The 12,508-nt window shown below is 40.8% G+C and overlaps 1 protein-coding gene across 1 annotated transcript in view; it reads right to left on the bottom strand.

Moving 5' to 3' along the window:
* Window positions 1–12,508, bottom strand: part of AGBL1 (AGBL carboxypeptidase 1) — a 4,745,443-nt gene that overhangs the window by 3,861,181 nt on the left and 871,754 nt on the right. The gene's annotated exons all lie outside the window — the stretch shown is intronic.

Below are 12,508 nucleotides of genomic sequence, written 5' to 3' on the forward strand. Positions count from 1 at the left end.
AGGCTGGAGCAGGTGTGGGGGGTGAGGAAGGGGGCAGTGAGGGTGTCCAAAGGGAGCTACTGGGTAGTGGTTTGAAGGCCTTAGCTGAGTGTGGAGGGGTTTTTGAGGATACCCTGTTGTTGCTAGATCAGGAGTTAGGGCCAGATATCCATGAGGTGGGGTATTTTGATTTACGGCTGGGAGATTGGTTGGCCTCGCAGGCCCTATGGCAGTAAGGGGCTCCCATTTTATTGACCCCGCACACATTTCTGTTAGTGAAGGAGAAGATTTGGAAAGGGTAGTTCGTCGACATTTTTGAATTGAGTGATGCAGTCGAGGTTCAGCGGTTGAAGGAAGCAGAGACGGCTAATGGGAAGGACCTCTTGGCTGCATTGGCTGAGATAGGTCACAAAAGGGTAGGGAGGTTTCGGGCTAAGACATGAGGTAATTGAGTCCTAGGTTTCATTTATTATATGGCGGTGTGTTTAGAAAGGGACACTTTGCTGGCTCTTTCTCTTTTGGCTTATTTTTTTACCATTAGGGTAGTGCAGGGGTTGAAGCCCAGTTATGTATGGTTATGATATGACCAGAAATTTTGCAAGCGTAAAGCAGTAGATAAATCTATGCATTGGGAGGTCAGACATCTGGACATTTGGCTGTCCACTATGATGGATACCAGTGGAGGGGGTAGCAGATTATCTCAGCCATCTGAGGGAGGTGCAAGGATATGTTGGGCTTTTAATGCTGGCAGGTGTTCCTGGGCAGGTTGTAGATTTGCTCATATTTGCTCGAAGTGTATGGGGGTGCATGCATTTACACAGTGTGGGAGGGTGGTGGTCAGGTTGGGGGTCACGTACCGCACTTTGGGAGTATGAGATGTTGGAGTAGTTCCTGTTCAGTGTTGCTAGGCGGGCACGGTCAGGCTAATTTTTGGGGCCAAAGGAGGTGGTCCTTTTGGGAAGGTATAGGGCATTTTGGGGAACCATTCACGTATTAAGGTGAATATATTGAAGGACTTATTAAAGCATTATTCACTGCCAGTGGTAGCGGCAGAGTTAATAGAAGGTTTTTCCAAAGGGTTTTCAATTAAGTCTGCATTGGTGGGGGGCAGGAGGGTGGGGAGAAATTTGAGGTCTGTCAAGGGGAGGGATGTGATTTTGCAAGAGATGATTGACAAAGAGTGTCAGGCTGGGAGGGTGTTAGATCCTTTTTGTTACTCTCCTTTCCCTAACTTTAAGGTGTCACCATTTGGTTCCAAAGAAAAGGCAGGGTGAATTCCACTTAATTCACCATTTATCGTACCCTGTGGCTGAGTCAGTGAATAATTTCATTCCCAGTGAAGAATCTCGAGTAACGTATTCATTTTTGGATGATGCAGTTTGGGTTATTAGGAGTTTCAAGGACCCTTGGTTAGTTAAAGTAGATACTGAGTCAGCTTTTCATTTGCTACCTGTGAGGGAGGAGGATTGGCCATTATTAGGCATGGTGGTAGGTACAACTTTTATTTTGACACTGCCATGCCTATGGGATGTGCGGTGGCATGTGCTATTTTCTAGTTTTGAGATGTTTCTCTCAGCGTTGCACTGGATATGGCAGCAGAGGGTGGAGGAACAGCATGCTGTACACTATTTAGATGATTTTTTATTGGTGGCAGAAGGTAGACAGGGGGAGCAGGTAGCCATGCAAGAGTTTATGGGGATGCGTGAGGCCTTGTGGGTACCTTTGGCTAAGCATAAGTTGGTGGGCCGGCGAGGGCCTTGGAATTTTTGGGACTGACTGTAGATGCAGAACAGGGTTTGTTTTGTTTGCCTCAAGGAAAGATGGTTAGGCTGCAGGAAAAGATCATTTGGGTGAAGTCTAGGCCTAAGGTTCGGGTGAAGGATGTTAAGGAATTGTTGGGTTTATTGAGCTTCGCGTGCAGGCCGGTGCATCCTGGGTGGATGTTTTGCCAGTCTGTGGCATTTTTGTTGAAAGGACGCAAGAGTAAGCACCACAGAGTATGGGTCAGTAAATTGGCATGAGAGGATTTAGATTTGTGGATGGAATTTTTACAACAGTTTAATGGGATTTCATTTTGGCAATTAGATTAGGTTACACAAGGAGAACTGCAGTTGTTTACTGATGCAGCTGGGGGGGGTTGGGAATGGGTGCTTACTTTGCAAGTCAGTGGTTTGCTGTTCCATGGGTGGAGCATTGATCAGAGGAGTGGAAACGGGATGTTGCCTTTTTGGAGTTGATGCCAATCTGGGCGGCTTTAGTAGTATGGCAGGATCGTTTGAAGGGGAGGAGGGTGGTATTTCATTCAGATAATTCTGCAGTGGTGAGAGTTCTACAGATAAAAATGGCTAAAGCACCTTGCTTGTTATTTATTCTTAGGAAATTGGTGTGGCATAGCTTGTTGATTAACTTTTCTTTTACAAGGGTTTTTGAATGAGCTAGCTGATAGTTTGTCTCATTTTCAGTTCAGCAGGTTCCGTCAGGTGGTTTCAGAAGCAGCTTTGCATCCGTCAGTTGTCCCACCCAGCATTTGGCAGATTGGGCAATAGTGATTGGCAGGTTGGTGCAACAATCATGGGTGGCATCCACAAAATGAGCCTATGGTAGGGTATTTCTTAATTTTGACAAATATTTGCATCAGTTATCTGATGATGACTGCGTGTGGTCTGAGAATTTACTGTTACGTTACCTAGCCATGTTGAAGGGGCAGGGAAGGGCAATGCAAATGGTGAGGGTAGCCTTAGCAGCCATTGCTGCATATACTCAGTTGGTTGGATTAGAGCATTTCACAAGGTCATGGGGGGTGAGTAGAGTGTTAAAAGGGTGTGCTAGAGTTGAAAGGAGCAGCATGAATAGGAGATGGTCAGTTATGAAAGGTATTTTAAGGATGTTGTTAAAGGGTTTGGGTAAAGTGCGTGGCTGTTTGGATGAGTATGTGTTGTGGTGTACAGTTAGTGTTTGGATGTATTGCAGGGCATTTCGTGTGTCAGAGTTATTGGGTTCATTGGTATGGGAGGATGTATTGATATTACCTAGGGTGGTGCGTATTAGATTGCGTTCTTTGAAGACAGATCAGGAGGGGCTTGAGCCACCCATCGTTTTGGAGGAGGTGGGGGTAGCTTGGAGATGTCCCGTAGTTTGGGGAAGAAAGTTGTGTGGGGCTTGGAAGGGTAGAATTCAAGGGCTGTTTTTTCAGCAGTAAGTGTTAAAGCATTTACAAGCGAGCAATTGAATGTGGTTATGAAAAGGGCACTTTGGAGTGTGGGTTTGCAAGGGGATAAGTTTTCTTCACATTCCTTTCAGATGGGTAGGGCATCCGATCTGGCTAAGGAAGGTAGGTCAGTGGAAATAATCAAATGGGTGGGTTGGTGGACATCCAATGCCTTTTTGAATTATATTAAGTAGTGTGTAGAGGCTTTGTTTTTAAAATATATATATATTTTTTTCAATTCTCTTAGATCAGAGATGGATCATCATTTTGGGCCATTTTTTCATATTCTGGGCTGCTAGGTGTGCGGAGGCTAGACCCAAAAGCATGAATCTGGGTTTGGATCATTTTGGTTTAAAAATCATTTGGCATGGTGTTAGAGGGCAAAGGTGGAGTCAGATTTTGCAGGAATTTAATGGGTTGCAGGTTAAGTGGGGGTTGCCTCAGGTGTTAGTGATTCATTCAGGTGGCAATGCCTTAGGCAGGGTACCAAAGAGGCAGCTGGTTTGTCGAGTTCATGAGGAGATTTTAGCATTGCGGAGGATGTATCCAAGGATGGTTTTTATCTGGTCTGAGTTTATTCCTCGGTTGGTATGGAAAGGGGCATGGAATTTTACTGCCATGGAAAAGGCTTGCAGATATGTCGATTTCAAGTTGGTGAAATATTTGGGAGAAATCAGGATGCATACAGTTCGGTATGTAGAGTTTAACAGTAAGGATCCAGTGTGGTATAGACCAGATGGGGTTCACCTCAATGATTTCAGTCTGCATTTATTTAATCTTAATTTGGGTTTGATGGTGGAGGATCTTGTGAAGAAAGGTATTGTTTGAGGGGGAACAGCCCCTTAAGGGCTGGTGGGTGAAGAAGAGGGTCAGGCCTGACCCTCTTCTGTTCCCCCTCTACAGGATGGTGGATGGAAAATTGGTAGTTGTGAGAAATTAAGGTGAGCAGGGGTGCTACCTTTGTTGTTTATCCAAGGTGAGCGGGAACGCTGCCTTTGTCTTTAATTGTTGTATATATGGGTGAGCGGGGATGCTGCCTGTATGTTGATTTGATTGATGTTTGATACAGTTTTGTTGTTGTTTCATTAACTAATTGTATTCAAGGGGTGAGCGGGAACACTGCCCTTATGTCTTTTATGTTTCAATAAAGTTATGTTATTAAGCAATTTTATCACAATAAAGGTTGTCAAACATCTGTGGGTGTTTGTGTATTTATTAGGACCATGACAAGTGAGGTTTGGCACAGACAAATTTGTCACGGGACTGTTTAATGTGGGATGGGGGGTGCAGGGTGTTAGCTATGCTAGGTTATTTGGGTGGCTGAGAAGGGCTAGGGAAGGTTTAAACGAGCTGGAATCTGAAGGGGAAGTGAGGTAGTGTGAGGGGTGTGGATTGAAGTGTTTTTGAAAGGAAATCCAGAGTGAATAAGCACATTTTGGTGCGGTCTTGTTGCCCTCCCTGCCCGACCCAATTGATTTCGGTTTGAGGTTTGCTGGGTGGAAACGAGGGTCAGGCCTGACCCTCTTCTGTTCCCCCTCTACGGGATGGTGGATGGAAAATTAGTAGTTGTGAGGAATTAAGGTGAGCGGGGACACTGCCTTTGTTGTTTATCCAAGGTGAGCAGGTATGCTGACTTTGTCTTCAGTTATTGTATATAAGGGTGAGTGGGGACACTGCCTGTATGTTGATTTGATTGATGTTTGATACAGTTTTGTTGTTGTTTCATTAGCTAATTGTATTCAAGGGGTGAGCGGGAACGTTGTCTTTATGTCTTTTATGTTTCAATAAAGTTATGTTATTAAGCAATGTTATCACAATAAAGGTCATCAAACATCTGTGGGTGTTTGTGTATTTATTAGGACCATGACAACTATCTCTTTTCTCTTTATCTTATTGCCTTTATAGTGGACACCTGTACCTGACAATCTCTAATATTTAAATCCTTTTGCTTAGACCCCCGGTCAGAGCACAAAAAGAGCCTTTGCCACAATAAAAGTTAATATCAACCATCAAACATAATGTGTAATGACACAGCTTTGTTTTTCATAGACTCTCTCATCTATGGAATAAACTTTTCTTCACATTTACACTTAACCCATCAATAAATATCTTTCAAGAAATAAAGACTATATTGGTACCTACAAAGCCCATCTTGGGAACCAGTGCATCAGCCTCCTCAATGGCCTATAGGCCTGTAGCTTGTTCACCAAACCTATGAAACTGTGCGTCATATAATAAAGTTATAATTAGCCACAAAATAAAATTGTGAAATAACAAAATATATGTAACATGACAGATGACTATGCCTAAAAGGCAGGTAACGAAACAAAATGTAGCCTAGCTGGGAATGGGACCATGAAAAGGAAAATAATTTTGAGATGGTCATGAAAATATTGTCACATATACCTATACTGAAACATTATGATGTAAAAAAAACAAGCTCAAATGTCCAGTATGAGGATGAAAGTGAGAATGGTAAAGGTGATTTCATGTTACAGTAAAACTGACCACTTATCTGTAGGTCATGATCATTTACAGATAAATCCAAGCTCAGGTTGAGAAAGAATTATTATCAGTAGTGAATAAATGTAAACAATTTCAGAAAAAAAATGCTTATGGCAAGAAGCACAAGTTAAAAGTCCTACCTCCCTGCAAATCATTTTTAGAAGTTCTTTGAACATGACATCTCAAAGAGAACAAAGGCAATATTAACAGTCAGATTTGTAAATCTGAATGTAAATCCCTCTACTGTGTTGTGTGGTGGATAACTATCTAGCTGTCTCAGAACCAATGTTCTCAGAGTTGTAAGTGCCAGCTCTGAAACAAAAAAGTTGCCAGTCATGTACCACAAGGCTCAGTGATGGACCCTCATTTAACATCAGTTTCACAGATCTTCAGGCCAACACTGCTAGCATATGGTTATCTAATACTGCAGATGATTATAAATTGAATGTTGTTTGGTCTTCCACAGATTTTCAGTTGTTCCAACCTGGGTTAGACCGTGTTAACAACTGGTGCATGGACAATGGTCTCAAGTTAAAAGTGAAATAAAACATGCATCGTGGCCATAAAGGTGATATACCACTCCAGTTAGACACTGCCATAAGGGATCTAGGCATTCTTCTTGATAATTCCTTATTGTTTGACCATCATATCCCTGCTCAAAAAGCCTTCTTTCTGGCTGATCTAACTTCCAAAGGCATCTGCACTAGATCCAAAGAAGACTTAACTGCCCTTAATTTGCACTTCATCAGACCTAGTATTGAATATAATCCACCTTGGAGAGTGTATTTCTCCAAGCAAATTACTCAACTTGGCAGACTTTAGAGATGAATAATTCAAAGATCAGCAGCCTCAAAAATCTTAGTTATCAGGAAAGACTAAAAGTCCTAAAAGTCCTCTCTGTAGTCAGTCTCTTCTTGACTTCACCATGGAAATTTGTGTCTAATATTTCAAGCTATGTAATATTCTACCCTCTTTCATCTCTGTCCTTTCACAGAACAAATGTCATCTCAAGTACACAGTTAAATGAATTAAACTTTCATCAACACATCAATAAGATAGCATAGGTGTAATAAATTCCTATTCCAATATATCCCTTACCTCGGAACAACCTCTTCATGTCAGGCAGGGAACCCACCATCAAGATAAACACACATACTTCAAAGGGCATCCTCAAATTCTCCCCAAGTTTATTTTGACTTGCCTCCTTCTTATGGTTAAGGGGACCTTTAAAACTGAGGATGTTGGCTAGATTTGAAATAGCCTGCAAACTGATTTCTAGCACTTATCTATTAAGCTATAAACCTATTTGAGTAATTTTCAGGGGAATGACTTAAAAGTTGAAATATAGACCAAGAAATGAGCTACATGAGATGGATATACTGAGTGGGACATTTTAATCATGGCAGAAAGATGCTTTCTTAGAAGTGCTATAGATTATTGAGGTGATACTGCAGGTGTCAGCAATAAAAAAAAATTGACTTAAAAATCAATTTACTAAAATATGAGATAATGAAATACTGTTAAAAGCAAAGTAATTTAACAGAAGGAAAATCCAGATGTACTTTTGTTTTCAAGAAGGATATAAAATCAGTCCAAGTATTCATTTTCAGAACTAACAGAATGACTTGACCTAAAAGATGCATGCAAGAATAAATGAATTACAAGGAAAGAAAAAATATATTATGTATTAGTTGAAAGGTTAGCACGCACCGATACCTCCCAACTTCCCAGATCACCACAGAATAGCAAGATTTATGCCACGTTATCAATTTGTTCCTTAGAAAATTTATGGTTTTCTGGTAAACCATTGAGGAATAAAGTCACTAAACAATGACAGACAGTTGAGTTTTAGACTTCATGTCCTTCAAAAAAATGCATGCTAACAAAATATTTATTCTAGCAACTTTGTATGTTTATAAGAGCAATATTTAAAAGTTGCCCAAACCCCCTCCCCAATTATTTTTGACTTTGCCCAGTTCTTGCACTAAGAGATTGAGAGTTGTGTAGATTTCAATAGCAGTTAAAGTTACAACATAAGACTAGAAAGTCAACTGATTAGGATGACCAGGAGGAGATATCTACACAGTGGAGAAAAAACTAATGAAAATAAACCCTAGCAGTATCTACAAGAATTGCATTTCTATGATTTTGGAATTATGAATACTCATTTGCAAAATCCCAATCTCTCTCTCTCTTTAGTTCATTTTGTAATTTGGGCTATAAAGTGCTAAATCTAAATAAACAGACAATTTTCTTATACTACAATTGTCTTTTCACATCCATATCATCTGAAACAGTAAATGTCCTAAAATGCTAGTTTTTATATGGTTAGCATTAGTGGTATGGCAAGCATTGTAATGTACTGCAACTGAGATTTCTCTTCTAAAGTTTTATTTATTTATTTATTTTACATTTGTTTAGCTGGAAAGTCCAACTGGGTGGAGCCTATTTTCAGCGAAGGCCCAGGGAGAAAACATCCAAAATAAAACAGACAAAAAATCGACAAAAAAATTATATGAGAAAGTTGTTACAAAGAGAAGTTGGTCTATAAGTAATTAAAAGCCTTATGACGATAGTTAAAGGAGAAAAAGTAAACAAAATGTTCAGTGTATCCAAACATAGTGGCAGATTAGGTGTGTAACAGCATGAGTAGGATGCGAATAAATATAATAATATTTTGTCAGGTTTAAAGTGGTGTAGGATAGGCTTGGAAACAAAAAGTTAGTTATAAGCAAAGATGAGACAAATAAATGTAAGTTTATGTCGAGCAGAAGCTTCATAGTACAGCTAGAATCGATTTAATATAGAACAATAGTAAATTAAACAGTTCTTAATGTCATTAAGGCACTCCTGTGGCCTAACATGAAATTTCTATTTTGTTTCACTAGTATAAAATAGACTATAGGAGCACCAGAAAAGACAGATAACAGAATCGGTATCACAGGTAAATATGTCCATATAAACACATTGTCTACTATCAATCACTGTTTGACTTATATAACCACATAACCTACAATACTCACACTTAAAATTACCCACTGCCTGACAGATTCTTCTAGAACATGAAACACTGTTGATATATCACTTTACTATCAATATGTCAAGTGCACCTATGCAATGCCTCATCCTAAACACTGGAATGTCGAACACCAACCTTACTGATTGTCCAACCTTGCCCCCTTCTGGACACATGGTAACACTTGCTCTTGGAGCCAGAGTGGCAGGGATTTTCAAGGTTCAGTGTTTGTGTCAGGTATACCAGAATTCGGCATTTTGGCTTTCATGGAAGTACTTCAACCATATGAAGACTCGACCACCTGTGACTTGATATATTGATAGTAAACCAACATATCTACTGTGTACTAAAAATTACGCAAAGTATGTTTTCCATTATAGGAAATATCTGGCATTAAGCTTAAACCGACTAAAACCAATTATACTATATCAAAACCTTCCAGTAACATTGTAAGAAAGAAACCAGTTTATTGGTAATAAACTCTGTAAAAACAGATTTTTCTGCCATGTTGCATGTCATAAGTGCTTGTAATAATTACCATAAACATAAGTATTCTTCTTTTTAATGCCTGATACTCATTCATTTCATTTATTAACAGCTCTCCAGTAAGCTTTAAAAGAATAAGGCCAGTTGCAGTGCATTTCAAAGCTTGATATTCCACTAGTGCTAACCAATTAAAGGCTAAATTTTAGAATATTATTAATCATTCAATATCAATTAGAACCTGCAATACAAGGAAGTTATTTATATAATGAAGTTTAGCTATTTAAAATCCAAGAGTTTATCCCCCTCCCAAAAAAAAATCCACTGGAAAAGAAAGTTCAGTCTTATTTAATTGTGATTTTTAAACAGGGTGATTAGATTCCATGAAGGCTTATGCTAAGGCACTAGAGCAGTGTGATCTTTTAATAATGGTTCTGTTTCAAACTTTGTGTTGTGCATTTTTGTTATATATTATTTTCCATGGCTAGGGTTTCAGAACAAAACTCAATGCAGTTCAGAGTCAACTAAGGCTGCAATGAGAAAGAACTCCTTATTGGCTCATTAGCATGTCTCTGAATCACACACAAGACAACCGTAGTGCTGTCAGACCAAATGGCAATAGTGTTCTCCCTAGCAGTCCATACATCATGGTGGCAAAGGCAGGTGCTATACTCACAAACACATTCAGACATCCATGTAAACACTCCCACCCCCACACACTCCCTAACATTCCCACACATACACTAATGAAAAACACCCAGAGAGTTGATCACAGTCAAGTAAACTGTAACCCATTCACAGATGCACTCACAGATATACATCCAGACTCTTCTTTCTTTACCTAACTCTCCTGTTGTGACTACACAGACAAACAGATAGACAGACAGACAGGTAGACATATGCGCGTGCACACACACACACACACACACACACACACACACACACACACACACGCGCACACACACACACACACACACACACACACACACACACACACACACACACACACACCAGACTTTCATAGGATCATAGTACCTTATAAGCCTAGCCAAGAGATTAGCCCATGTAAAGACAAATCAGCACCCGATGCCCCTGTCCAGCTGGGACACGGGTGAAATCCCAGGGATGTATTTTCTATTTCCCATCCAGTTCTCCAGGTTGCACTTAAAAAGGGGGTAAGGTGGCACTCTGCTTGATGTGGAGAGGGAGTCTATTCCACAGATGCGGGAGTCTCTGGGACACAAATCTGTCCCACGGACAAGTCTTATTAATGTAACAGACCAGGTTGAGACCATGTGCGTGGGTTACTCAAGTGGAGCTTGACTTGTGGATATGCAGCAGTCCCATCAAGAAGGGGCCTGAGATTGCTTTGTATGCCAGACAGATGTCACATCTGAGGAGTCTGTATGAAACAGAGTAGAGGGATAGGGTTTTTAGCCTATCTATGTATGGTAGATTTTTGAGGCCCTGGATTCTCCTGGTGAGGAACCTCTGTGGTCTCTCCTGCTGCTGCATGTGCTTTGCGAGGTACATGCCAAATGGGGCATTGTATTCAATAATGGGCCTTATAAGGGAAGAATATAGGGATTTTATGACCTCCTTGTCCCTGGATGAGATACCCTTACTTATGAGGTGGGCCATGTAGAAAGCTTTCCATATAGTGGAAGCAACATGGTGATCAAAAGTTAGGTTGCTATCAATATGGGTGCCCAAATCACTCACAACTGACTGCATGCTTAGGACATTGTTATTAATGTGATAACTTGTGGGGTTGTCACTCTCCCCAAAGGGGATGATGATGCATTTTTTTGTATTTAGCTTGAGGTCATGTTTCTGCCACAATTTGTTTGGGTGAGGCCCTCTTGGATGATGTCCATGTCACTAGGGGAATTGATGACAATACATAGCTTGCAGTCATCTGCAAACATGGTCAGTCATAGCCTACTGGTTCTGGCCTGCACCTCAGAAAGTATATCCCAAATAACAGAGGCCCTAAGACCAAACCCTGGAGTATGCCACTCGATACGGGTCTACTGCTTGAGGTGGCTTCCCCTATTTTGACTAGATGGATTCTATCAGTGAGCCAGTTAGCTACACATCTGGTAACATACAGTTTGATGCCTAGTTGAGAGAGTTTATCTATTATGCATGAGTGGGGAATAGTGTCAAAGGTTTTGGCCAGGTCAAGGTAGGTGGTGTGCACTGCCTTACCCTCATCCATGGCTTTGGTGACTGTCTCAAAAAAGTCAATCAAATTTAACAGACATGATATCCTCTTGACAAAGCCAAACTGTGCGGGATTGAGTGTTTGAATGATAGCCAATGTCCTTGTTAATGAGGTCCATGATAATCCATTCCATGGCCTTGCAGATCAGGCTAGTTAGGCTGATGGGCCTATAATTTCCTGGGTTGATGGAAGCTCCACCTTTTTGTAAAGGGATGACAGAGGCTTTCCTCCACTCATTTGGGACAAAGCTGGTACTCAGACTTTGGTTGAATACAGTGCCTAATTGTGGCTGCCAGTTCCTGCTTGAGTTCATGTAGGATGCAGCCTGGGATGTCATCGGGTCCCATGGAGGCTGTATTTTTTCCCTTTGAGACAGCAGTGATGACCTTATCCCTAGATATAAGGGGAAGGGGACATGTACTGGAAATGTCCTGCTTTACTGATGGGGGGGAACAGAGGGGTAACATTTGTGCTGAATCTGTCAGCCAGAAAGTTTTCTATATCTATGGCATTTGTATATGTGGTATCCTTGACCTCCAGTTCTGAACAGATCTGGGCGCTACCTTTGAGATTATGGACATATGTGAAGAAGGCCTTATGATTGTATCTAATAGATGTGGCCAATTTGGACTCGAAGTTTGCTTTGGAGGATTTCACTACTGTACTTATTTGCTTGTTTAGGCTAAGGAAAGATTACTTCCAAATGGGTACCTGCTCCTTCTTGATCCTGGACAGCAATTTTTTTCTTTTGTTATAGAGTTTATTTATTGCAGATGTCCACCAGGCAGGGTTACTCTTCCTTGTGGAGGATAATTTCGCCCTGTCAGGTACTCCTGATTCCATGCATCTATATAAATGTTCATATAGTAATTTTGTATAGTTTTAGATACTGGTGCCAGTTCCTAGAGAGGGGGAGGGGTCTGTGAAGGTGTTTGTACTATCCCTCACGAGGCTGTAATCAGCTTTGGAGTTTTTTTGTTTGACCCTAGCTAGAGTGGGGTTGGGGGAGATGGTGACTTTAAATGTGACTGCTTTATGGTCAGATCTTACAAGGTAGGATGATACTGCAGGACTGCTACAGTGGTTACTC

The sequence above is a fragment of the Protopterus annectens genome, chromosome 7.part0 (genome assembly GCF_019279795.1).
Source record: "Protopterus annectens isolate FY-2018-M chromosome 7.part0, PAN1.0, whole genome shotgun sequence".
Lineage (NCBI taxonomy): Eukaryota > Metazoa > Chordata > Ceratodontiformes > Protopteridae > Protopterus > Protopterus annectens.